Source organism: Eurosta solidaginis, chromosome 2 (assembly GCF_040869045.1).
Source record: "Eurosta solidaginis isolate ZX-2024a chromosome 2, ASM4086904v1, whole genome shotgun sequence".
Classification (NCBI taxonomy): domain Eukaryota; kingdom Metazoa; phylum Arthropoda; class Insecta; order Diptera; family Tephritidae; genus Eurosta; species Eurosta solidaginis.
The window spans coordinates 49,775,967-49,802,459 of NC_090320.1; the positions used below are offsets into that span (position 1 = coordinate 49,775,967).

At 36.6% G+C, this 26,493-nt stretch overlaps 1 protein-coding gene across 13 annotated transcripts in view; it reads left to right on the forward strand.

The window, feature by feature from the left end:
• Positions 1 to 26,493, forward strand: part of B4 — a 628,513-nt gene that overhangs the window by 229,289 nt on the left and 372,731 nt on the right. For all 13 annotated transcript variants that reach the window (XM_067765289.1, XM_067765287.1, XM_067765288.1 and 10 more), the window contains one exon: positions 16,980 to 17,005. The gene's annotated coding sequence lies outside the window, so the exon portion shown is untranslated. The remainder of the gene's footprint in view (positions 1 to 16,979; positions 17,006 to 26,493) is intronic.

Consider the following 26,493-nt stretch of genomic DNA (forward strand, 5'->3'; position numbering starts at 1 on the left):
AGCAACACTTACGTACATAGAAAGCGACGAAGAATATCTCACATACACATATGCAGTCATCAGCACAGTTGGCGTTTTGGCCGAAATGTACCACTTTTGGTACAAATTTTTTCTCCGGGTACACAACTTCCAAATTTGGTACGTTTTTGCATTTTTTACTTCAACCCAACTCCGATGACTGCTAAAAATATCAAACCTGCATTTGAATGCCTACAAAAATTATTTATTTACTGCTTTACTGGCAGTAGAATTGAAGTGGTACCACTTGAATTAACTTATACGTAGGAGTCTTTCTCTGTCATACGTCGCTTTGATATTTTTAGAAAAAGTTGTAAAGAGGTACCAATATTTATTTGTGATGCAAAATAGCACCAGCAAGTAGTGCTAAGGAAATTAAAATTATTATAACATTTGTCTTATTCTGAAGCGGAAAAATAAACATGGATAGGTAAGTTTATAATCGCGGGAATATGCGCAAGCAAATTTAATGTTAGATATGGAAACTGGTTATATTAAAGTAAAATTTTTTAGTGTTGGTGTGGACAAAAGAAAATTTCGTCCGGCGTGGTTGGAAATGTTTGCATGGCTTGCAAAGTCGAATGGATGTGCCTTGTGTTGCGTGTGCCAAAAATATATTACAAACAATTTATCGCATCTAAAACGTCATGCAAGTAATAAGACACATACTATGAGCGTTCAAAATAAAAGAACCAGTTAAAATTACATGAATTTATGAACCAAAAAAGTCAAACTTTGTTGGAACAGGTGCGACAGGCTGAGCTCACACTTGTTCCGATAGCGCTATAGCCAAATCATTAAAGTGTCGCAGAACAAAATCAACATCTTTAGCTGAAGTATTGGGCAATAAAGCAAAAGATAAAATTGTGAGCATGTTACAAAAAAACAAGTTTTCATTAATTATAGACGAAACAACTGACTTTACTTTTCGCAAAACTTTAGTGTTGGTGGCGCGATATTTTGATTCATCTGCGCGAAAAATTAAAGATTGTTTGCTGCAGTTGATTGAATTAGATCAATCAAACTCGGAATATATTTACCAAACTATCAAATCATTTTTTGTAAATCACAGCATTCCCATTAAAAACACGATCGGCCTTGCCACGGATGGTGCCAGTACCATGGCGGGTCATTTGAATGGTTTGAAGGCAAAACTTACCATCGATACTGATTTGTTTTACATAAAATGCACTTGCCACTCGCTACATCTTTGCTCTAGCTATGCTTGTAAAAACTTTCTGGGCAAATAGAAGAGCTTTGCCGTAATGAATACAAGTTTTTTTCACATAGTCCTAAGCGTATCAAAGAGTTTCAAGAGTTTCAGGACTTTTGTCAGGTTAATCCCCACAAAAGTTTAGTCTTATCGTTAACCAGATGGCTCGCTTTAGAAGGCGTTAAAGCTCGTATTGTCGAGCAGTGGGAACAGTTGCATCTGTGTATTTTCTAGCTTGCTCCTTTGAAACTATTGATGTAAAACCACGAGAATTAGCCGATTTATTAGGCAACCCTGAGCTTAAAGCGTATATGCTATTTTTTAATTATATTCTTAAAATCATTAATAACTTAAATAAAGAGTTTCAACCAGAATATATTCGATTTCCGTACTTATACCAGAAAATGGAAACACATTTAAAATAAATTATGAGCAATTACATGTCTATTGGACATATTAAACGTACTCAAAATATACAGTCAATTGATTTAGAAAACGTCGAAAATTACTTCCCAACATGTGATATTTTTATTGGATCAAAAGCAGAAAAATTTATTAAATCGGAATTGTATTGTGACGAACAGCGTGAAACAGTTAAACTAAACATTCGAAACTTCTATATTGCATTTTTGAAACAATTATTAAAGAGATTTGATCTCCACAGGAAAGACATCGAGGGCTTGAGCGTTTTAATTCCTGATAATGTATGCTCCGATTTAAATGAAACCACTGACACATTTTACTACCTGGCCAATGAATTTGACCATTTATTAAAGTGTGATGCAGATACAATTATGACCCAATGGCCTTATGCTCGCCAAAGAGCTTTCCATAGGATATAGTGACGTTTGGACGGAGTATAAAATTTTTTAAATTTCAGTTGGTCAAAATATTAAAACGAAAATATTTTTAAAAATTCTTAACTACTATTGATCCTTTATGAAAGGAATTGTGGACATTTTAATTTATTTATTTACTTTTACTCATTATATGGTTTATTTAGAAGAAAAAAATGTTATATGTTTTAAGTTTTTTTATGTTTATAAATACACATATGTATAATGAAACCCGTTTCTGTGTAAATTTATGTCAGCAGATGAACTGCTTAAAATTGTTTTAATAAATGTTATATTGTTTGCCTAACAAATTATTTGTTACGTTTTTTTCGCTTTTGTACTAATTTTGATACGCAACATTTTTGGCAAACGGCAACCGTGGTCATCAGCTAAGAGAAGAAGTAGTTACACACACATACGCACGCATATGGCTAGAAGAAAAACGTAAACTACAAACATACATGTATATAGCTGGGTAACCAAGCATGATATACAGATGTTCTAGAACACATGATGGTGAAACGACTAGACCTTAGGAGAGTTGGTGAACGAGATAACCGAGAGAATAAAAGCAGCGAAAGCTGAGGAATTAGTAATCAGTTTGATTTAAATACGCTATTAATTGTGAAGTATAATTGTGCAGTACTACTACCAAAGTAGTCTAAATATAGACCATTTTGCAATACTGAATATAGGAGTTATTTATTCGACAGCTCAGCGATTCGAACGTTAAATTAAATTGTTTAACTGTCACGGCCGTGGAATTCTAGTCTAGGTCCGCAACTTTACACTCGAATGATCTTATTCACTGAGCTATCTTGTACATGTAAATATTGTGAGAAAATATATTCATAAAGTATTCGTCAAACAATTGAAAAAAGTTGTATACAAAATTTAGACATTCTTATTCATTAAATTAAAATTTTGCTTTATTAAACTTTTTTTTTAGGAAATGTGATCCCCATTTTAGGTTTGTGTTTTTTGAGTGTCCCCTTATCAACAAATATGCTTCCTAGCACAGAAATTTGCATGGGTGTGCCGATTTTACCTGACGCAAAACTTTTCATTACCAATAAAGTGAACTTTTACCTTACAATTCAAGCATACAAAATATTTAAAACTTGGTAGCTTAAGTCGTTTGGCATGTCTTTCAAATGGCTTAGTATAAAGTTGGCTTCAGCTGGCATTTTATGCAATTTATTATTTTCTGAACTTAGTTAACACCCACACACGCACATATGTGGATATTTTTATGTAATCCTACACCCACATTCATACTTAAATATAAATGTTTTAATGCTCGTTTGCATTTCTTTGTGTGGGTTTACAGTTAAAGTTTATTGTTAGTAAAATCTAATTGGTATTATTTACATACATATTTACTAGTCTGTGTTTTGCTTAATTAAGTGTTATTTCATTTAATTGTTTATGTTTTTATTATGCAGAAAAATCAGCGCAATCACTGTAATCAATTTACATCTTTATTGTGGTCTTTTTGTGAAAAGAAACAAAATAAATAAATATTATTTTTGTTAAAATCACTAATTAATGGTATTCATATGCAAATTGAAAAGTGTGAATTTTATTTTCTTAGCTAAAGAAAAAAGATTTTTTTAGTGCACACAAAATATGTCCATATTAGGGTTTTCCAAATGACAGTAAATTCGACATACCAACCCCTTGTCATTATTGCTAAGCAAAAGATTTCAAAGACAAGAAATAATACTAGGCTTATGAAATAAAATCAAGTTTCCAGGGGTTATCTTGTGTCTCTTACTTACCTAATTGGGGCTTAAATGTCACACCAAGGGAATTTAAATCGTTTTCCAGCTGGTTCTTCCAGCGAAGTGGCTACCGCCGTCTTCCCCTGCTTACATAGGCGGGTTCCGATAAAAATATTTTCTTACCCGGAGTATTGTCCTCATTCAAGTTACACACCAATCCGTTCAGTAGTGTCTGATATTACCTCTTTCCAAATTTTAAAACTTTGATTTATAAAAAATTTGCGCATTCATTTATTGAATATTTAAGAATCAAGTTTTAAAATTTTTACACAATAAAAAAGCGTTGCTACGACGAATGCAAATTTAGTGCTGTAAAGTTATTTGATTAGAAAAAAGTTATTCTAAACGGTTGTCCCTCGGTAGTGGTTTGGCAAACAGTTCGAGTGTATTTCTGCCCCGAAAGGCTTCTCAGTAAAAATAAAACATGGGGCACTACGCAAATCAGAAGAGAAGCTCAGCTTAAATAATTTTGGACCCCATTCGCGCCAAGTTTTTGCACAATTTTTTTTGTATACTCAGCTGAGCAGAGCTCACAGAGTATATTAACTTTGTTCGCATAACGGTAATCCGTAACGGCATAAACTAATCGAGATAGATATAGACTTCTATATATCATAATGATCTGGGCGAAAAAGAAATTCTTTTAGCCATGTCCGTCCGTCCGTCCGTCCGTAAACACGATAACTTGAGTAAAGTTTGAGGTATCTTGATGAAATTTGGTATGTAGGTTCCTGGGCGCTCAGCTCAGATCGCTATTTAAAATTAACGAAATCGGACTTCAACCACGCCCACTTTTTCGATTTCGAAAAACCTAAAAAGTGCGATAATTCATTACCAAAGACGGCTAAAGCGGTGAAACTTGGTAGGTGTGTTGACCTTATGACGCAAAATAGAAAATTAGTAAAATTTTGCACAATGGGCGTGGCACGGCCCACTTTTAAAAGAAGGTAATTTAAAATTTTTGCAAGCTGTAACTTCGCAGTCGTTGAAGATATCATGATGAAATTTGGCAGGAAAATTACTCCTATTACTATATGTATGCTAAATAAAAATTAGCAAAATCGGATGACGAACAGGCCCACTTTAAAAATAATTTTTTTTAATTCAAATTTTAACAAAAAATTTAATATCTTTACAGTATATAAGTAAATTGTGTCAACATTCAACTCCAGTAATGATATGGTGCAAAAAAATACAAAAATAAAAGAAATTTTCAAAATGGGCATGGCTTTACCCTTTTTCATTTAATTCATCTAGAATACTTTTAATGCCATAAGTCGAACAAAAATTTACCAATCCTTGTGAAATTTGGTAGAGGCATAGACCCTATGACGGTAACTGTTTTCCATGAAAATGGGCGAAATTGGTTGAAGCCACGCCCAGTTATTATACACAGTCAACTGTCTGTCCTTCCGCTCGGCCGTTAACACGATAACTTGAGCAAAAATCGATATATCTTTAATGAACTTAGTTCACGCGCTTACTTGAACTCACCCTATCTTGGTATGAAAAATGAACGAAATCCGACTATGACCACGGCCACTTTTCGATATCGAAAATTACGCAAAATGAAAAAATGCCATAATTTTATACCAAATATGAAAAAAGAGATTAAACATGGTAATTGAATTGGTTTATTGATGCAAAATATAACTTTAGAAAAAACTTTGTAAAATGGGTGTGACACCTACCATATTAAGTAGAAGAAAATGAAAAAGTTCTGCAGGGCATCAAAAGCCCTTGGAATCTTGGCAGGAATACTGTTCGTAGATTTACATATATAAATAAATTAGCGGTACCCGACAGATGATGTTCTGGGTCACCCTGGTCCACATTTTGGTCGATATCTGGAAAACGCCTTCACATATACAATTACCACCACTCCCCTTTAAAACCCTGATTAATACCTTTAATTTGATACTCGTATCGTACAAACACATTATAGAGTCACCCCTGGTCCACCCTTATGGCGATATCTCGAAAAGGCGTCCACCTATAGAACTACGGTCCACACCCTTTTAAAATACTCATTAACACCTTTCAATTAATACCCATATCGTACAGACACATTCTAGTCACCACTGGCCCACCTTTATGGCGATATCTCGAAAGAGCGTCCACCTATAGAACTAAGGCTGACTCCCTTTTAAATTACTCTTTAATACCTTCCCTTTGAAACCCATGCCATACAAACACATTCCAGGGTTACCCTAGGTTCATTTTGCTAAATGGTCATTTTCCCTTATTTTGTCTCCAAAGCTGTCAGCTGAGTACGTACTGTTCGGTTACATCCGAACTTAGCCTTCCTAACTGTTTTTTTTTCTATTTTTAAATATATTCATTTTATGAATCACCCTAATATGAGCGTTTGTAATTTGCTCCAAAAACCACTTAATCATTGAAGCGTGCTGTGGTCTGCATTCGAACGTATGTTCATAAATATACATGCGGTAAATACACCAACACACACACATAACATTCGAAAATAACATATTCTGACGGTCATTAGTAAAACTGCATTTTATTGAATCGATTAGCTGTAATTTGTACGCTTTAACGCCAATTTAGCTTCAAGCTGATGCAAGGAGTTTCTTCATGCCTATTAATTTAAGATACTATTTCAATTCTCAGGGTTGTTTAGTTTGTAAAATTATTATTCACTGTTTAGCGTTTAAGCTTGAAAAGATATGACGGGCAAAAAAAAAAAAAAACGAATAAACTAATTTTTTTATTATTAGCTAAACACCGACTTGATATAAACCCATAGCCTAGGAATCGGATCCGGAAACCCTAGGTATTTGAATTATCAAAAAAAAAAAAAAAAACAAAAAAAAAATACCAAAGAAAATATGTTCGCTCAAATTCGGCAGCAACTACCGATACCAACATGTTAATATTTTATTGTCGGCTTATTCTCATCGGAATATCGGCTTATTATTGGCGAGATATCGACTTTTTATGTGTCATCGATGATTTTATATTGAAGTTTTGTCCGTATATATTTAATACTAAACCGATGAGTCGTCGATAGCAAATCGCTCACACGCCAATTACAAATTGGTAACACTTTGTTAAGAAATCGATAACTTTTCGATATCAAATCGATAATTTTTTGATAACAGCTTGATAACCTTGCGATACAAAATCTATAACTCTTCAATGATAAATCCATTACACTCTGCTTAGAAATCGGTAACACTGCGATAACAAACCTATAACTTTTTGATAACATATCGAAAGAAATCGACATATTTTCGATAATAACGATCCCTTTGTGATAACAAATTGATACAAAAATTTGTCGATAAAAAATAGAATACTTTACATTAACAAAGCCATAATAAGACAATAATGAATTGTTAACACTCCGATGTAAAATCGATAACTTTAAAACAACAAATTTTGATGGAAACTCGATAACTTTTCAATAACAAATCCATACATTTTTCATAAAAAACTGACATTCGACGATAAAAATTGTTAAATCATCGATAACCCTTGCTATCGGTATAAAATTTATTTCACTTCAATAACAAATCGATAATTCGTCGATAAGAAATCGATAATAAACGATTATCAAACCGTTTCTCTAATATTAACATTCCCACGAACATTGTTTCCAGATTATGCTACAGTATATTTACTACACTTATGCTTACAATCTGTATTTCCATATACAGCATGCCACTTCAAAATACTACGCTTATGCTTACACTTACCTTACGCTTACATTCTGGATCCCGCCGTGAGTAAAGATGTTTACATATCAAAAAAGTATAAAACACTCAGGTTGGAATAGGTTGAACTGGACGGTCCGTGAGGGACTCACATAGACTGAATGAATGCATAGTGTTACCAGAAGTTTGTTCAACGACCAAACTGAAAAACCGTATCAAAAACCACGACCTATGTTATAAAATAATTCCATCTTATTGGCAAATACTAGATGCTTCCTAGGGCCTATACCACTTGCTGCTTCTAGGTCTGACAACAGTATTACTATAAATAGCTGGAGTCTTAACCTGGCAAGCGAGCAAAATCAACACCCACTTCCAACATCTGCTATAACTGACCAATCCTAATTTAAAACCATGTGACGTCAGAAGGTAGTGTCGAGTCAGAGTCTACTGTCCTCTCTTTTTAATGAGAAGAGTAGCTTTGTTAGTCTTAGGCTGTAAGCCCAATATATGATCTTCCAGACTTCATAGCCCCGCACTTTGGCCCACGCCTTTCCCGCTTGATCGATCATGCCCAACTATCTCCTTTTCTTAATCTCGCCAAATCTGATTAAAAGGATTGGGATGTCTACGTTATAAACTTCGAGAGCTGCGCTCTCCTTTCCTATTTTCTATTTTCATATGCGCTGGAACCCAACATAGATGTATGCTTTTCCTTATCCCGATTCTTTCGAGAGATTGCTAACTCCCTAGCATGCTTTTACATACACGAGATCATTGCCTTAATTGGTACTCTGCTACCAATATAAAAGTTGACGCGGCTGCAGTTAAACCTAATTTATACCAGTGTTTCTACTGATTTGGTTACGGCGTCCACCTGGAAAACACCACAATGACCTGGACACATACAGGATCTGGTTTCTTCCATATCAGCACAGTATACCTTACTCTTTCCATTATCTTGGAAACCAGTGGTGTACATGTGTATCGTCTCGACTACCATTTGGGCACCCTTGCGCAAGGCACTGAGCCTCGTTGCAGGTGTAAACGCTAGGTTCTTTGCCACCTGGTTTACAGGTTTAATGTGTCTAATGGTTTGCAGTGCAGTTACAGGGTTTATTTTTGGAGCTTCCGTAATACTAAGAATTGATAACCTACATACCCCCTCTAATTTTTTTGAGGAACGTTCTTTTTTGTGTGGCTGCCCACCAAACAAGAACTCCATAGTGCAGGATGGACTTTAGAATCGCTGTGAATACCCAATGAGAGAGAAGGCGATCGACCTCACGTACACCCCAGCAGTCTTTTACATTCATAAAGTGCGGTTGAGGCCTTCTTCACTCACTCCTCCACATTAGCTTCTATAACAATTGTTTAGACTGATATTGTGAGCAAGATTTCTCCTGGAGAGTCACCCCTTAGTTTTGTTAACTATTTATACCTTTCGTGAACATGAAATGGTATATTAACTTTGGTCCGATGTTTGTAACGTTGAGAAAAATAGAAGATAAACTCACCATTAAGTATACCGAATTGATCAGGGCGACGGACTGAGTTGATATAGCCATGTCCGTCTTTCCGTCCGTCCGTCTGTTTGAACGCAAACTAGTCCCTCAAATTTTGAGATATCTCAATGAAATTTGGCACAAGCATATATTTTTGTATTATATTAGACATTTGTCGGATCCGGTAGGATCGGACCACTATAACATATGTATATCTTCCATACTACCGATCGTTCAGATAAGACGATTTTGGTCATTGCTGCCGCAATCTAGACAGTATAAATGAGGAACTCGGTGATATATGTTCTAATATATCATAGAAGATGTCCTGAAAAAATCACTTTGATCGGAACTATATATAGTTATATCCCATACAACCGATGGTTCAGATAGAAAGGTTTTTAGCCATTTCTCCCTTAATTTCCAATATAAAAACGTGAAACTTGGTGATATATATTCTAATATATCATAGAAGATTTCCCGTAAAAATCATTTCGATCGGAGCTATATATAATATATATCCCATACAACGGATCGTTCAGACAAGGGGTTTTTGCCATTTTTATTTTATATTTATCTTAAAAATCGTTTAGGTATGTACATCTGTTCACTATATAGTTCTTATCTTATACATCCCATTATTTGGAGATTACGAACGGGATAAGATTATTGTTCAGCAGCATTCATGAAAGGTATGAAGTCTTCGGCACAGCCGAAGGCAGTCCCGTCTTTACTCGTTTTATGTTGATATATTGCAGACATCACATGAGGTGTGTGTCTGTAAAAAATAGAAATATCAACGGCGCTTGTGTGCATGCGCCCAACTAAAAATAAGCGTTGGCGGACTTACTGGCGACGATCGCTACCCACAAACATTGTCTAAGTTTTCAAAGCTAACCTTAAAAGTAAAAAATGTACTACTTGATTTAAACGGTTTAGTTAATTAATTGAAAATAAATGTCTACTGAACGTATCATTGAGGTAGAAGAAGTAGCAAAAAAAGAGCACGAAATGAATTGACAGGAAAGCAGTTGCCAAGAAAAAATTTATGTTCTCGCTAAAAATATGAAAAACGATATCAACAATTAGTAATTAGTAAAGTAAGTTAAATGTCTTACTTTTATTCGTTATGGCAGCTGTGTTTTTCAAGCCCGCTTTCCATTACGTCCAACAACTACAATATATAAGAAACCACAGTAGCCAATGTGACCACCAACACGCGCTCAAGTATAATATCGTGTTTCACTTAAACGTCGAAGCGACGCTAAACTAACACCCACACACATATACACACACGCATGCTGAAAACCTTTATTGCAGCGATGGGCAAGCGAGGGTCTCTAAGAATTAAAAACGGGTCCGTATTTAGGCTCTGTTAACCAACACTTTGCTATTGTATCTGGTTTTGGTTTTTATATAATTTTTTCCTTGTAATAATATTCCACTGAGTTCATTTATGTCAAATTTTATGAGTTCCTTATGTCAAATAAATATATAGTACATTATTGTTCGAACAAACGCGCACAACACAGCTTTCAAATCAGAATCCCCACAACCTTAGGTCTAGTTGAGAAAGAGAGACAGAGCCGCTCTTCTAGGCTTCGCGTGGGTAATCTCGCCGAGGTAGATGCCCTCCAAGGACGACGACGGTTCTCCACAGAGAGAGTTAGATTACAAGCCAACGGTTTTTTTTATATTAACGGTGACGCTGGGAGAGAATATTAACGATGTTGGTTCCCAACAAAGAGTGATGACAATGTACTATTAGTAACAGTGGCGCTCAAAGAGTGATGACGGAGTGCTATTAGTAATGGTAACGCTCCGTGTGTTTTGACGGTGCACCGTTTGTTATGGCGACACTCGTAGAGACATGATGGAGAACTATAAGTATCGGTGACGTTTGAAGAGTATATTACCGACGTTAGCTCTTACCAGAGAGTGATGACGGGAAAAATAGCATAGACTTAGGAATAGGATGTCCATCGAATCGAAGAAGGTGGTTTTGGTTGTACCGACGAGTAAGTGTCATTAGTAATGTGAACTATTGTCTATTTATACAAGACAGTGGCTGTAGCGATTTCATCTCTCTCAAATAAAAATGGAGGCAGGTTGACTGAAGCAACCATTAGTAAACAGCTTAGGATAATAGGGGAGTCCGCGCTGTCACAGAACGCTATTGAATTACCTATCTTCTAAGTTTAAGGGGAGGCAAATCCCTTCTTACTCGGAAGAAATGTATTCGAAAAAGGGAGTTTCATTATGAACCATGGGAACGTCCTGCCTAACGAACCATACGTGGTAAAAACCCCTTCTGATTCAAAGGGAATCCCTTGTCAGCCGTCACATCTGTTGGCAGCCACGTCGCTCACGTTATGCCGCTTATTTATGCCAATTCCTTTTGCTGCTGCTCGTTGGTTGCCCACCCCTGCTATGTTGCAATGAAACAATAAAAAATGATCCTAGCTTTGCAAAAATGGCGCAATCGCTTTAACAATTTAAATTAAAAAATGTTGTAATTTTTATATTTTTGCTATTGAACATTTTTATGGTTTTTATTGCAAATATTTTTTTTTTGTTCTAGCATCATAATCTATCGTAAAGCATTTCCGCACCTTACAGCATGCGCGCGCGCGCGCCATGTTATGGCTACTCCACAGGTGTGTTGCAACACCTTTACTAATGTTGTTGCTATCTACAATTTTTCAAGATTTTGTTTGTTAATATTTTTTTTTACGGTTTTCCATTTGCAAAAATTACAAATAACTTGGCCTCTACAAGGCGTAACTGCAATGCCCATGAGCCAAATTTTGCGCTCTTTAATTTTTGTTGTTGTTGGAGCTGCTTGAATTTTGATTTAAGCGTCGCACAAAGGCATTAAACTTGGCGCGCAGAGTGTTTTAAGAAATACTTACCTTCGATACTCAAAAAAATACGCAAATGCTTAAAAAATGCGTGCTTGTCGAAGAAACAAGAAAGCAAAAAAAAGACCATAAAGCATTAGAGATGGGCATTATCAATTAAATGGTTGGCGCGAAAATCGTTGTAAACGCCAATTTTCTCAAAACTTGTTTGCAATGTGTAGACATCTTTGCTCACGGTATGGTGGAATCCATAATATAAGTGTAAGGTAAGTGCAAGCGCAAGCGTGAGTTTTGGAAGCGGAACGCTGTATGGGGGAATACAGAATGTAAGCTTGCATGTAGTCACTACACGGTCCAAGTATTAGCTGTATGTCAACGATGAGTTATTGGTTAGTTATAGACCGGTTAAACACGTTTATATGAGTTATCGATTTACTATCGAAATGTCATAAATTTTGTATCGCTTACAAAGGGTTTCAATGAGTTGCCGATTGTAAGCCGTTGAGGTATCAGGTTGTTATCGTAAGTTAAGTATTGCAAAAAGTTAGCGATATTTTATCAAAAAGTTATCAAAAAATGATCAATGTGTTATCAAAAAGAAGTTTTCGTTTTTTTATCAACAAGATATCGGCTTATTATCAATAAGTTTTCCATATATTTCAAAGAAGTTATCAAATTGTTATCGATTTGTTAACAAACACTTTTCGATTTGTTATCAAAAAGTTAGATATCGGATTTTTTATCGACGATTCACCGGATGTTACGAAGCAGATACCGATAAAATTTCAATATAAAATCGATGACATAGCTGTAACCCTTCGATAATATGCAACAAGAAGAAGATAACCTAGTGATAGCAAACCGATAAATCGACGATAATAAGCCAATAATAAAACAAAAACTTGTCGGTAACGCTTATTATTGATGTGAAACCGATGAAGCTCTTCGCAAAAAGAAAATAAATATTTTTGAATTTGCCATTAAATTTTATTCAAAATAATTCACATAAAATACACACGCCTGTACATTCTATTACGAATCTTAAGAAATTATCGATAATACGGCGCCTTCTGTAAACGCTCGAATCACTGAACTGTAAAATAAATAGGTTCAACTATTCTTGGCCCGTATCGCGTTATACGATCCGTGATCGACATCAATTTTATAAATCGCTTTCGCTCTGAAATGGGCAATCATAAAATAAACAAGTAAGGAAGGTTAAGTTCGGGTGTAACCGAACGTTACATACTCAGTTGAGAGCTATGGTGACAATATAAGGGAAAATAACCATGTAGGAAAATGAACCGAGGGAAACCCTGGAATGTGTTTGTATGACATGTGTATCAAATGGAAGGTATTAAAGAGTATTTTAAGAGAGAGTAGGCCATAGTTCTATGGTGGACCAGGGCTGACTCTAGAATTTATTTGTACGATATGGGTATCAAATGAAAGGTGTTAATGAGTATTTTAAAAGGGAGTGGGACTTAGTTCTATAGATGGGCGCCTTTTCGAGATATCGCCATAAAGGTGAACCTGGGGTGACTCTAGAATGCGTTTGTACGATATGGGTATCAAATGAAAGGCATTAAAGAGTATTTTATGAGGGAGTGGGCCATAGTTCTATAGGTGGACGCCATTTAGGGATATAGCCATAAAGGTGGATCAGGGTTGACTCTAGAATGCGTTTGTACGATATGGGTATCAAATGAAAGGTATTAATGAGTATTTTAAAAGGGCGTGGACCTAAGTTCTATAGATGGACGCCTTTTCGAGATATCGCCGTAAAGATGGACCAGGGGTGACTCTAGAATGCGTTTGTACGATATGGGTATCAAATGAAAGGTGTTAATGAGCATTTTAAAAGGGAGTAATCCTTAATTCCATAGGTGGACGCCGTTTCGAGATATCGCCATAAAGGTGGACCAGGGGTGACCCTAGAATTTGTTTGCACAATATGGGCATCAAACGAAAGGTGTTAATGAGTATTTTAAAAGGGAGTGGGCCTTAGTTCTATAGGTGGACGCCGTTTCGAGATATCGCCATAAAGGTTGGCCAGGGGTGACTCTAGAATTCGTTTGTGCAATATGGGTATCAAACGAAAGGAGTTAATGAGTATTTTAAGAGGGAGTGGGCCTTAGTTCTATAGGTGGATGCATTTTCGAGGTATCGCAATAAAGGTGGACCAGGGGTGACTCTAGACTTTGTTTGTACGATATGGGTATCAAATGAAAGGTGTTAATGAGTATTTTTAAAAGGGAGTGGGCCTTCGTTTTATAGGTGTTCGCCTTTTCGAGATATCGCCATAAAGGTGGACCAGGGGTGACTTTAGAATTTGTTTGTATGATATGGGTATCAAATGAAAGGTGTTAATGATTATTTTAAAAGGGCGTGGGGCTTAGTTCTATAGGTGGACCCCTTTTCGAGATATCGCCATAAAGGTGGACCAGGGGTGACTCTAGAATTCGTTTGTGCAATATGGGTATCAAACGAAAGGAGTTAATGAGTATTTTAAGAGGGAGTGGGCCTTTCTGGACCAGGGGTGACTCTAGACTTTGTTTGTACAATATGAGTATCAAATGAAAATGAGTATTTTTAAAAGGGAGTGGGCCTTCGTTCTATAGGTGTCCGCCTTTTCGAAATATCGCCATAAAGTTGGACCAGGGGTGACTCTAGAATGAGTTTGTACGATATGGGTATCAAATTAAAGGTATTAATGAGAGTTTTAAAAGGGAGTGGTGGTAGTTGTATATGTGAAAGCATTTTCCAGATATCGACCAATTTGTGGACCAGGGTGACCCAGAACATCATCTGTTGGATACCGCTAATTTATTTATATATGTAATACCTGCCAAGATTTTAAGGGTTTTTTATTTCGCCCTGCAGAACTTTTTCATTTTCTTCTACTTAATATGGTAGGTGTCACAACCATTTTATAAAGTTTTTTCTAAAGTTATATTTCGCGTCAATAAAACAATCCAATTACCTTACCATATTTCATCCCTTTTTTCGTATTTGGTATAGAATTATGGCATTTTTTTCATTTTTCGTAATTTTCGATATCGAAAAAGTGGGCGTGGTCATAGTCGGATTTCGTTCATTTTTCATACCAAGATAAAGTGAGTTCAGATAAGTACGTGAACTGAGCTTAGTAAAAATATATCGATTTTTGCTCAAGTTATCGTGTTAACGGCCATGCGGAAGGACAGAGGGACGACTGTGTATAAAAACTGGGCGTGACATCAACCGAATTCGCCCATTTTCACAGAAAACAGTTAACGCCATAAAATCTATGCCCCTACCAAATTTCAAAAGGATTGGTTAATTTTTGTTCGACTTATGGCGTTAAAAGTATCCTAGACAAATTAAATGAAAAAGGGCGGAGCCACGCCCATTTTTAAATTTTCTTTTATTTTTGTATTTTGTTGCACCATATCATTACTGGAGTTGAATCTTGACATAATTTACTTATATACTGTAAAGATATTAAATTTTTTGTTAAAATTTTACTTTAAAAAAAATTTTTTTTTAAAAGTGGGCGTGGTCCTTCTCCGATTTTGCTAATTTTTATTAAGCGTACATATAGTAATAAGAGTAACGTTCCTGCTAAATTTCATCATGATATCTTCAACGACTGCCAAATTACAGCTTGCAAAAGTTTTAAATTACCTTCTTTTAAAAGTGGGCGGTGCCACGCCCATTGTCCAAAATTTTACTAATTTTCTATTTTGCGTCATAAGTTCAACTTATCTACCAAGTTTCGTCGCTTTATCGGTCTTTTGTAATGAATTATCGCACTTTTTCGGTTTTTCGAAATTTTCGATATCGAAAAAGTGGGCGTGGTTATAGTCCGATATAGTTCATTTTAAATAGCGATCTGAGATGAGTGCTCAGGAACCTACATACCAAATTTCATCAAGATACCTCAAAATTTACTCAAGTTATCGTGTTAACGGACGGACGGACGGACGGACGGACATGGCTCAATCAAATTTTTTTTCGATCCTGATTATTTTGATATATGGAAGTCTATATCTATCTCGATTCCTTTATATATGTACAACCAACCGTTATCCAATCAAACTTAATATACTCTGTGAGCTCTGCTCAACTGAGTATAAAAATAAATGTAAGACGCGATAACCTCCAAAGAGATCTAAGGCCGAGCTTCTCTTCCAATTTGTGTCGTGCTCCTCTTCATTTTCCCTACAAATTGGCCGGACGGGACCTACATGTTTTATGCCGACTCCGAACGGCATCTGCAAAGCAGATGAGTTTTCACTGAGAGCTTTTCATGGCAGAAATACACCCGGAGCGCTTGCCAAACACTGCCGAGGGGCGACCCCACTTAGAAAAATTTTCTTCTAATTGAAAAACCTTATTTCTAAAATTTTGATGTTGCCTTGCTCGGGGTGTGAACCCAGGGCATACGGTGTGGTAGGCGGAGCATGCTACCATCACACCACGGTGGCCAAAATGGGCAATCGGATTAGGAAAATTTATGAAATGGTGGCTACCAGTACTCAATATATACAAACTTTTTTTTTTATCATTGATGGTTGTTTAATACGATACGAACTCTATATAAAATTCGCTTTATGTATAGCACTTTTCTGGCAGTAGAACTTCACAACACATTCGGATACTTCACTTATAGCGTGTTAAAACCAAACTAATTGACTCTTTCACTGACTGCGCTGTTAATATACTCTTAGTTTCTTAGTTCACCTATTTCTCACAGGGTTTAAACCTTACGAGAATAGCCTTTTCGATAAGTTGCTTATTTACCTTTCTCATATCTCTGTATCTCATATTCGCTGTTATCTGCTATGTATATGTTTAGCAATGTAGTCTGCACACTCTCGTGTTGTGTTCACATGTATGTCATATCGTCTACGCTCTTAACTAGTGTGCTCATGTGTGGGTAACTGTCTCACCTGCTTACATTGTTGTTGTGGTTGTACATCATTTATTTACTACCGGCATAGTTCTGTGTCGGAATTGCTTGTATTCGCCATAATACATATGTTTACCCATGCATGTTTTTTAGTATTTAATTATGCACGTTTTTTTTCTTTTTAATTTCAGATGAAAGCAAATATTGTAAATCTTAGGTGAGTGATTAAATCCGACTAATAAATAATAACTTCTATTGGGTTGGTGATATACCCACTTCTGTATCATTAAATGTGTGAGTAAATATGTACATATGGCTTGTCGGGAAGACAATGATTTCAATGCTTTATTATTGTATCAACAAGCGGCCTTACTCCTTTAGTCGAAGTTTTCGGTAAAAAATATTAGTAGATCTATGCCGAAATAGCGCATATTTCAAGATGCTTCGTCATATGTGGTTAAATCAACACACAAATTTTTGTTTTCCAAAACCGCACTTTGTGGGATTGTTCTATATAAACAGAGCTGTTCAACTTATATACACTTATAGCACTTTTGTTTTTGGTTTGCCCTGAAGAATAGGCGTTGCTACAAACTCACACTTTGAATATAAAAAAAGTTTCCATAGCTCTCTCTCTCTCTCATATAAGTTCCATTTATATGAAAGTGCCTGAATTTCATATGAAAATGCAACGAAAAAGCACTTCCATATGAAACCAAGACACCTTAGTATGATATTCAAATTTACACTAACAAATTGACAACAAAAATTTTTTCAAAAATATTGTAGCACTGAGAAGAATTTGAATTTATTCATTAAGGGGACTATGAATATTCTTTAAACATTTAAAATAATTTTTTTTTTACTACCTTTATATTAAGTCCCTTTCATGTTTGTCCCCTCTTTTCCATACGAATTTTTGACCCACGGAAAAGTCTTTTTCGGTAACTTCCTACTGAGCTAGACACTTGATACTTAGAACATAGTTCAGATCTGGGAGACATTACAATGCAAGTGAAAAAAAAAATCGAAGAGGTGGCGCACGGATCGAGATATACAGAAAATTAATTGTAAAATGGAAATTTTGCGATCGACTTTTAACCAACTTCTCGGTGATCCAGAGACTTGAAACTTAGCACATAGTTTGCGAGTCGACGGCATTACAATTCGTGGAAAACAAAATACCGCCAGGTGGAAGACGAATCGAGATAAACTAAAATCCCTGAAAAAACGCAGGGAATCTTGCAATCGATTTTTGAGTAACTTCCCGGTGAGTTGGATATATGAAACTTGAGCCGTAAGTCAGAACGCGGTGACAATGCAATATTTTATCAAATAAATTCCGCTAGGTGGCACATGTATCGATATATTAGGAAAATTAATTTTAATTTGCAAAAAAAATCCGCGCATGGAAAATTAATTTAAATTTGAAAATCTTTCAATCCATTTTTAACTAACTTCCCGGCTACCCAGAGACTTGTAACTTAGCACATAGTTCGAGACCCGGTGACAATATAATTTACAGAAAACAAAATTCCGCTAGGTGGCGCGCTAAGTGAGATAACTACAAATCCTTGAAAAACGAGGGGAATTTGACAGTCGATTTTCGAGGAACTTCCCGGTGAGCTGGAGATATGAAACTTGAGCCGTAAGTCAGAACCCGGTGACAATGCAATATTTTATCAAAAAAATTCCACTAGGTGGCGCATGGATCGAGATATTAGGAAAATTTATTTTAATTTGGGAATCTTTCAATCCATTTTTAACTTACTTCCCGGTTACCTAGAGACTTGAAACTTGGCACTTGGTTAGAGGCCTGGTGACAATACAACTTATGAAAAACAAAGTTCCTCTAGGTGGCGTAACTTGCCGGTGAGCTAGGGACTTGAAATTTGGGCCGTGGGTCAGAAACCGGTGACAATGCAACATTTGATCAAAAAAAAATTTGCTAGGTGGCACGCGGATCGAGATAGTAAGAAAACAAGTTTTAATTTGGGAATCTTTCAATCCATTTTTAACTAACTTCCCGGTTACCTAGACACTTCAAACTTTGCATTGGTTAGAGGCCTGGTGACAATACAACTTATAGAAAACAAAGTTCGGCTAGGTGGCGCGCCAGATCCAGATAACTGCAAATCCTTTAATAACGGGGGGAAGCGATCGATTTTTGAGTAACTTCCCGATGATCTAGAGACATGAAACTTGGGCCGTAAGTTAGAACCCAGTGACAACGCAATATTTTATCAAAAAAATTCCGCTAGGTGGCACATGGATCGAGATGTTGAGAAAACTAGTTTTAAATTGGGAATCTTGCAATCGATTTTTAACTAACTTCCTGGATATCTGGAGTCTTGAAACCTGAAATATAGTTTAAAACTCGGTGACAGTGCAATGTTTGATCAAAAAATTTGAGCTACGTAACGCACAAGTCGAACTATTTAGAAGATTATGCCATACTTACATGGCTTGCCTGCTGAGTGTTGTAGGCGTTGTATAATTCCACCTCGTTGAAGGCCTAACTCAATGCACGTCATTGCATACTTTTAGGCGTATGCGACTTTCACCACGATTTTCTATTAGACTTTCAGGCGTATGCGAATTTCACCACGATTTTCAGCTGTGCAAATTAAGTAGCTGACAAACGAGGTGGAGTTCTTTTGTTTTCGCCAGTGTTGTCAGCGAAAATTCCACTAATTCTATTAAATCTTGCTATTTTGAACAAATAAATAAAGATAAGAATTTTCACTTAGGAATTACTTAAATTACTAATCAAGTTTGCAATTGCCTTTTTGTAGGCAGTACTAAAAAATTTAAAGTAAAAAGATGATAAAAAATTTTAAGGAATACCTTTATATAAAGGGACCAAAAAATAGAAGGCAATTTTTCGTTTAACACAGACATAGTCTTGTTGAGTTTTGACTAAAAAACTTTATTAGCTCTTGTAAAAGAGTTTTGGGATTTAAAATTATAAAGACAGAGCACGTGTAATTAGTTAATCCCAAGTACATGGTTTGCCTTAAATTGAAAGATTGCGCTCCACCTTTATAGTTTTAAATCCCAAAATTCTTTGACAAGAGCTATTGTTAAAGTTTATTTGTCAAAATTCAACAAGACTATGTCTGTATTTAAGGAAAAATTGCCTTCAATTTTTTGGTCCATTTATATAAAGGTAGTCCTTAAAATTTTTTTATCATCTTTTTATTTTAATTTAAAACAGTTTCAGTGTATATATAATTTTGTATATTCAATATAAACAGTTTTGAACAGCCCTGTATATAAAAGTCAAAATAGTGGAATTTTATCACCAAGAAGGACTTTTCTAAAAATATAATTTAAATTGTAATAACAATATTAAAAAACAAGTAAGGAAGGTTAAGTTCGGGTGTAACCGAACATTACATACTCAGTTGAGAGCTATGGTGACAACATAAGGGAAAATAACCATGTAGGAAAATGAACCGAGGGAAACCCTGGACTGTGTATCAAATGAAAGGCGTTAAAGAGTATTTTATGAGGGAGTGGGCCATAGTTCTATAGGTGGATGCCATTTAGGGATATAGCCATAAAGGTGGATCAGGGTTGACTCTAGAATGCGTTTGTACGATATGGGTTTCAAATGAAAGGTGTTAATGAGTATTTTAAAAGGGAGTAATCCTTAGTTCCATAGGTGGACGCCATTTCGAGATATCGCCACAAAGGTGGACCAGGGGTGACCCTAGAATTTGTTTGTACAATATGGGTATCAAAAAAAAGGTGTTAATGAGCATTTTAAAAGGGAGTAATCCTTAGTTCCATAGGTGCACGCCGTTTCGAGATATCGCCATAAGGTGACCAGGGGTGACCCTAGAATTTGTTTGTACAATATGGGCATCAAACGAAAGGCGTTAATGAGTATTTTAAAAGGGAGTGGGCCTTAGTTCTATAGGTGGACGCCGTTTCGAAATATCGCCCTAAAGGTGGACCAGGGGTGACTCTAGAATATGTTTGTACGATATGGGTATCAAATTAAAGGTATTAATAAGGGTTTTAAAAGGGAGTGGTGGTTGTTGTATAGGTGGTCGCCTTTTCGAGATATCGCCATAAAGGTGGACCAGGGGTGACTATAGAACGCGTTTGCACGATATGGGTATGAAATGAAAGGTGCTAATGAGTATTTTAAAAGGGAGTAATCCTTAGTTCCATAGGTGGACGCGGTTTCGATATATCGCCATAAAGGTGGACCAGTGGTAACCCTAGAATTTGTTTGTACAATATGGGTATCAAAAGAAAGGTGTTTATGAGTATTTTAAAAGGGAGTAATCCTTAGTTCCATATGTGGACGCCGTTTCGAGATATCGCCATAAAGGTGGAGCAGAGGTGACCCTAGAATTTGTTTGTACAATATGGGTATCAAAAGAAAGGTGTTAATGAGTATTTTAAAAGGGAGTGGGCCTTTGTTCTATAGGTGTTCGCCTTTTCGAGATATCGCCATAAAGGTGAACCAGGGGTGACTTTAGAATATGTTTTTACGATATGGGTATCAAATGAAAGGTGTTAATAAGTATTTTAAAAGGGCGTGGGGCTTAGTTCTATAGGTGGACGCCTTTTCGAGATATCGCCATAAAGGTGGACCAGGGGTGACTCTATAATGAGTTTGTACGATATGGGTATCAAATTAAAGGTATTAATGAGTGTTTTAAAAGGGAGTGGTGTGAAGGCGTTTTCCAGATATAGACCAAAATGTGGACCAGGGTGACCCAGAACATCATCTGTTGGATACAGCTAATTTATTTATATATGTAATACCTGCCAAGATTTTAAGGGTTTTTTATTTCGCCCTGTAGACCTTTTTCATTTTCTTCTACTTAATATGGTAGGTGTCACAACCATTTTATAAAGTTTTTTCTAAAGTTATATTTCGCGTCAATAAAACAATCCAATTACCTTACCATGTTTCATGCTTTTTTTCGTATTTGGTATAGAATTATGGGATTTTTTCATTTTTCGTAATTTTCGATATCGAAAAAGTGGGCGTGGTCATAGTCGGATTTCGTTCATTTTTCATACCAAGATAAAGTGAGTTCAAGTAAGCACGTGAACTAAGTTCATTAAAGATATGTCGATTTTTGCCCAAGTTATCGTGTTAACGGCCATGCGGAAGGACAGACGGACGCCTGTGTATAAAAACTGGGCGTGGCATCAACCGATTTCGCCCATTTTCACAGAAAACAGTTAATGTCATAAAATCTATGCCCCTACCAAATTTCAAAAGGATTGGTTAATTTTTGTTCGACTCATGGCGTTAAAAGTATCCTAGACAAATTAAATGAAAAAGGGCGGAGCCACGCCCATTTTGAAATTTTCTTTTATTTTTGTATTTTGTTGCACCATATCATTACTAGAGTTGAATGTTGACATAATTTACTTATATACTGTAAAGATATTAAATTTTTTGTTAAAATTTTACTTTAAAAAATTTTTTTTTTAAAAGTGGGCGTGGTCCTTCTCCGATTTTGCTAATTTTTATTAGGCGTACATATAGTAATAGAAGTGACGTTCCTGCCAAATTTCATCAAGATATCTTCAACGACTGCCAAATTACAGCTTGCAAAACTTTTAAATTACCTTCTTTTAAAAGTGGGTGGTGCCACGCCCATTGTCCAAAATTTTACTAATTTTCTATTCTGCGTCATAAGTTCAACTCATCTACCAAGTTTCGTCGCTTTAGCTGTCTTTTGTAATGAATTATCGCACTTTTTCAGTTTTTCGAAATTTTCGATATCGAAAAAGTGGGCGTGGTTATAGTCCGATATCGTTCATTTTAAATAGCGATCTGAGATGTGTACTCAGGAACCTGCATACCAAATTTCATCAAGATACCTCAAAATTTACTCAAGTTATCGTGTTAACGGACGGACGGACGGACGGACGGACGGACATGGCTCAATCAAATTTTTTTTCGATCCTGATTATTTTGATATATGGAAGTCTATATCTATCTCGATTCCTTTATATATGTACAACCAACCGTTATCCAATCAAACTTAATATACTCTGTGAGCTCTGCTCAACTGAGTATAAAAAATGGATAACGCTTCGAAAGGAACTTGAATCTACGACGTTTGGTGTGAAAGAGGGGTCACGCTATCAACATATCATTGCGGCTTTCTGTTCACATTTGCCATTACTCAATACAACGAGCAACAGCATGGAGTAGTGCTACGAGAAGCTTTTAAGATAAAATTAATTTGCCTCGCAGATGGCGTTTGAAATAGGCATCAAATATGTATGTAGGTTCCACAAAGTTGTAGAAAAAATTCGAAAACAGCACAGCACAAGTTATTAATATAACTCAAGGGCAGAGTTAAAGCTCTTCCTATGAATTAATATATTGCGATAAAGGCATAACTAAACTCTTATCATATATATATTTCATATACAAAATGGTATATACATATCTACATATTAGCCTTATATTCAAAGCCACACAAGCTTTGCGAGTATTTATAAAATTGTTGTTGTGCATAAAGCCGCTGGACATCAAATGGCACTTATGCTAAAAGCGACAAAATCAACATTAACACTTTCAAACCATAAAAGCACTTGAACTTATTCACTACTTTATAGATATATGTAGATATGCGTGACTGTGCATCTTTTATGAATATATTGTTGTATATATATTTGCACATTTGTGCTGGTAGTCACATTAGTGTCGACATTATTATTAATGTCACTAACTTCCTTCTTACATAAAATAACATTCCATTCGCCTGAGGTATGTGATGAGTACAAAACAATAGCAACAATGTCATCAACAGTTATACAACTGGTCAATAACTTTATTTGTCTAAGCTACGACATAAGTGCAATACAACGCTTCAGTGAAAAGCCAAAGTAAGTCCTCAGCAAATATTTTAGTTCGTTGACTAGAATTTTATGGGGGGTCTCATACAAGTCACTTTGACCCAACGTAAGAAGGAGATGGCTTCTAGCACCGTAAGCAATAATTTAGCATTTTTCGCATGATTTTTCGACAAGAATAGGACTACAATACCATAAACTGGTAGGATACGGATGTATGTAATGGCTACGCTGCAAAAAATGCGATTAGCCTAGGATGAATCCGGGATGAGTCGCAAAGGAGTATGCGACCAATGCCAGTTTTGATCTCTTTGTATGAGTTGAACTCTTCCCTTTTGTTTGGGCATGTCCTATGAAGAGACTAATTGTACCCATTTATATCCTAAAGGGGTCGATAACACCAATCCCCTTTGTACCCATATAGGAACATATGAAGTCGCATTTTTCATGGCAGAAACACAATCGAAGGGTTTGCCAAGCTACAAAATATATTAGATGAAAGTTGTTTGCCCGCTTTTCAAAAAGGAATAAAAAATATCCGAAAGTATAATCCTAACTTCGGCTTAGTCGTTAAGTTGTAGTAATTTAGGTTCGTTATAGGTATCCGCATTTCTCTTAAATAAATCAATCCAATCAATTGTAATCTTTTTTTATTTTACTCATTTCGTTGCCGTTTTTGTCATATTTCTTAAAATGGGCTACATAGCTTTCAAACTGTGTAATCCCAACTGCACCCGAAAGGGACTAAAGCGGATCAATTATGCCCAAATGTAGACAAAAGAGATCAATCGGAGACCAGTCTCATTATGGATTAATCGCACAATTTTTTACAGGGTAGTGTATTAAAAGGCATTCAGCTGTTGCCTATATCGACTAAAATGTCAACTAATATGACGCCGATTCATAGACTGATTATTATGCCAAAGGGTATGGTGGTCTTACATAAACCAACTAGTATATCAACTGGTACCATACGCCCCCGGGGTAAAGTCAACGTAATACCAACACGTCTTTGAGATTTCTGCCCCACACAGTTCCTAAGTGGCCACGGATGCTTCAAGGATTATCTTCACCAATTGCTGCTGTGAATGTGATGCAGTAGAAGATATATATCATATATTTTTCGAGTGTCCTAGATTCTATAGCTCGAGATGCAAACTACACAGCATTGTTGGATAGGATTACACTCTGAGTGCCCAGCGGACCCCCTAGTCAGAATATATCCGCGGTGGGTATACCTGTCATAAGAAGCGACTAAAATACCAGATTCAAGGGGTTGTGTAGCGCAACACTTTCAGGTTGCCAACGCAATTATAGCTTCTCCAAACCCAAATGTCAACCTCATCTATCCGTGGCGAATCCTGTTTCATTAACAGCCGAGGCTCGGGCGACCCCAAGCTCCTCATGGAACTTGGGGGTGCGGAGGGAGGGATGGCCTGAAGGTTTAATGTGGCGATATAAATCGTTCCCGAGATGGTCGGGCTAGTACCTTAATGCCGGCAAAGGACCATCACATAGATAACACTCCCCAAAGCCTTCGGGGAGTAAGCTTATCGCTACAACAACAACAACAACAACAACATTACACTTCGGAAACATTTGTTGGATGCATGCTACAAAGCAATGGAAAATGTTCCGCGGCGATTTAATAGCGAAAACAATGAAGTGTCTACGAAGTCTAGAAAAGCTCCGACGTAGCAGCGCATATTAAACAGCCCAGTTTTGCGGGTGGAAAGCAAACTGAAAAGGTGCATGGGAGTGCACTAAGCACAGCCTTCCCAATCGTATAAAAGTGACGTCGTAATGATGAAATAGGAAAAGGCTGGATGGATTGGATACAAGGCCTCTCCAAACCGAAAATTACAAAAAAGAAGGGGATACATGTATATGTCGGTGTTGATTCTGGATAGGTAAGAGTTTAACGTATAAAGGTATCCAGAGCGAAGCTGAGCTAGAGTGACGTGCCCTACCTGGGGCTGCTGCTCTCCTCTAATTTGATTTCGTGGTATTTAACTTTAAAAACGGGGCTCGCTCGGCAATTTCTGTCACATATGTCCGACGCCTTTTTCTGAATATCACTGAGGATCAGGTGTCGTATTCCCTATAAACCTTGCGGAGATTACTGCTTAAGCCTCTGGGAGGTGGGGTCTCTTCAAACAGATGTCTGTTGGGATGCCCAGGGTTCTGTGTATTCAAGAGAAACTGTTGGGGAGTACTCTCGCCTCACTCTGTAGTAGATGGTGTGTTGGGAACATAAGAAAACAAACCGTAGCAGCTCTGAGGGCGGTGTTGTAATAGGCCTGCAGTTACTTCCAGCGTATATCCCATAGGATCGGCGACCATATTGAAAATTCCTTTGTAAATGGTAACGGACGTTTCTTTATCTTTATCGCAAGTGCTGCCGGCAAGAAATTGGAGACTTTTTTTATGGCCCGGATTTTATACACAATTGCGGATACATACATGCTCGCCAAAATATAGGCCCTGATCGAGCGTCCCACCCACTATTCTTGGATGTAAGACAGTCGGTAGGGTAATGCTATCGATCGGCGTGGATGTCCAATATGGTCGACATTTGTCCTGTCCACGTTGTGAATAAGTTCGCCGAGGATTTGGTCGGTGGCAATATTAGTTTGCGCGAGGCGAAGAAAATAGAAAGACTTAGAAGATGTTTTTTTTATTTTATTGCATAGCTCATAAACGGGCCGGTACCTGTTGCCATTATCGTGGATTCATCGGAATAGGATATAATGGTAAATCTTTCAGATGGCGAACGGAACTTCAATATATAGAAATTAAAGAAAATCGAGGATAGGACACCAACCCCTTTGTTTAACTCTTCTTGTTTTAGATGTTACGTTC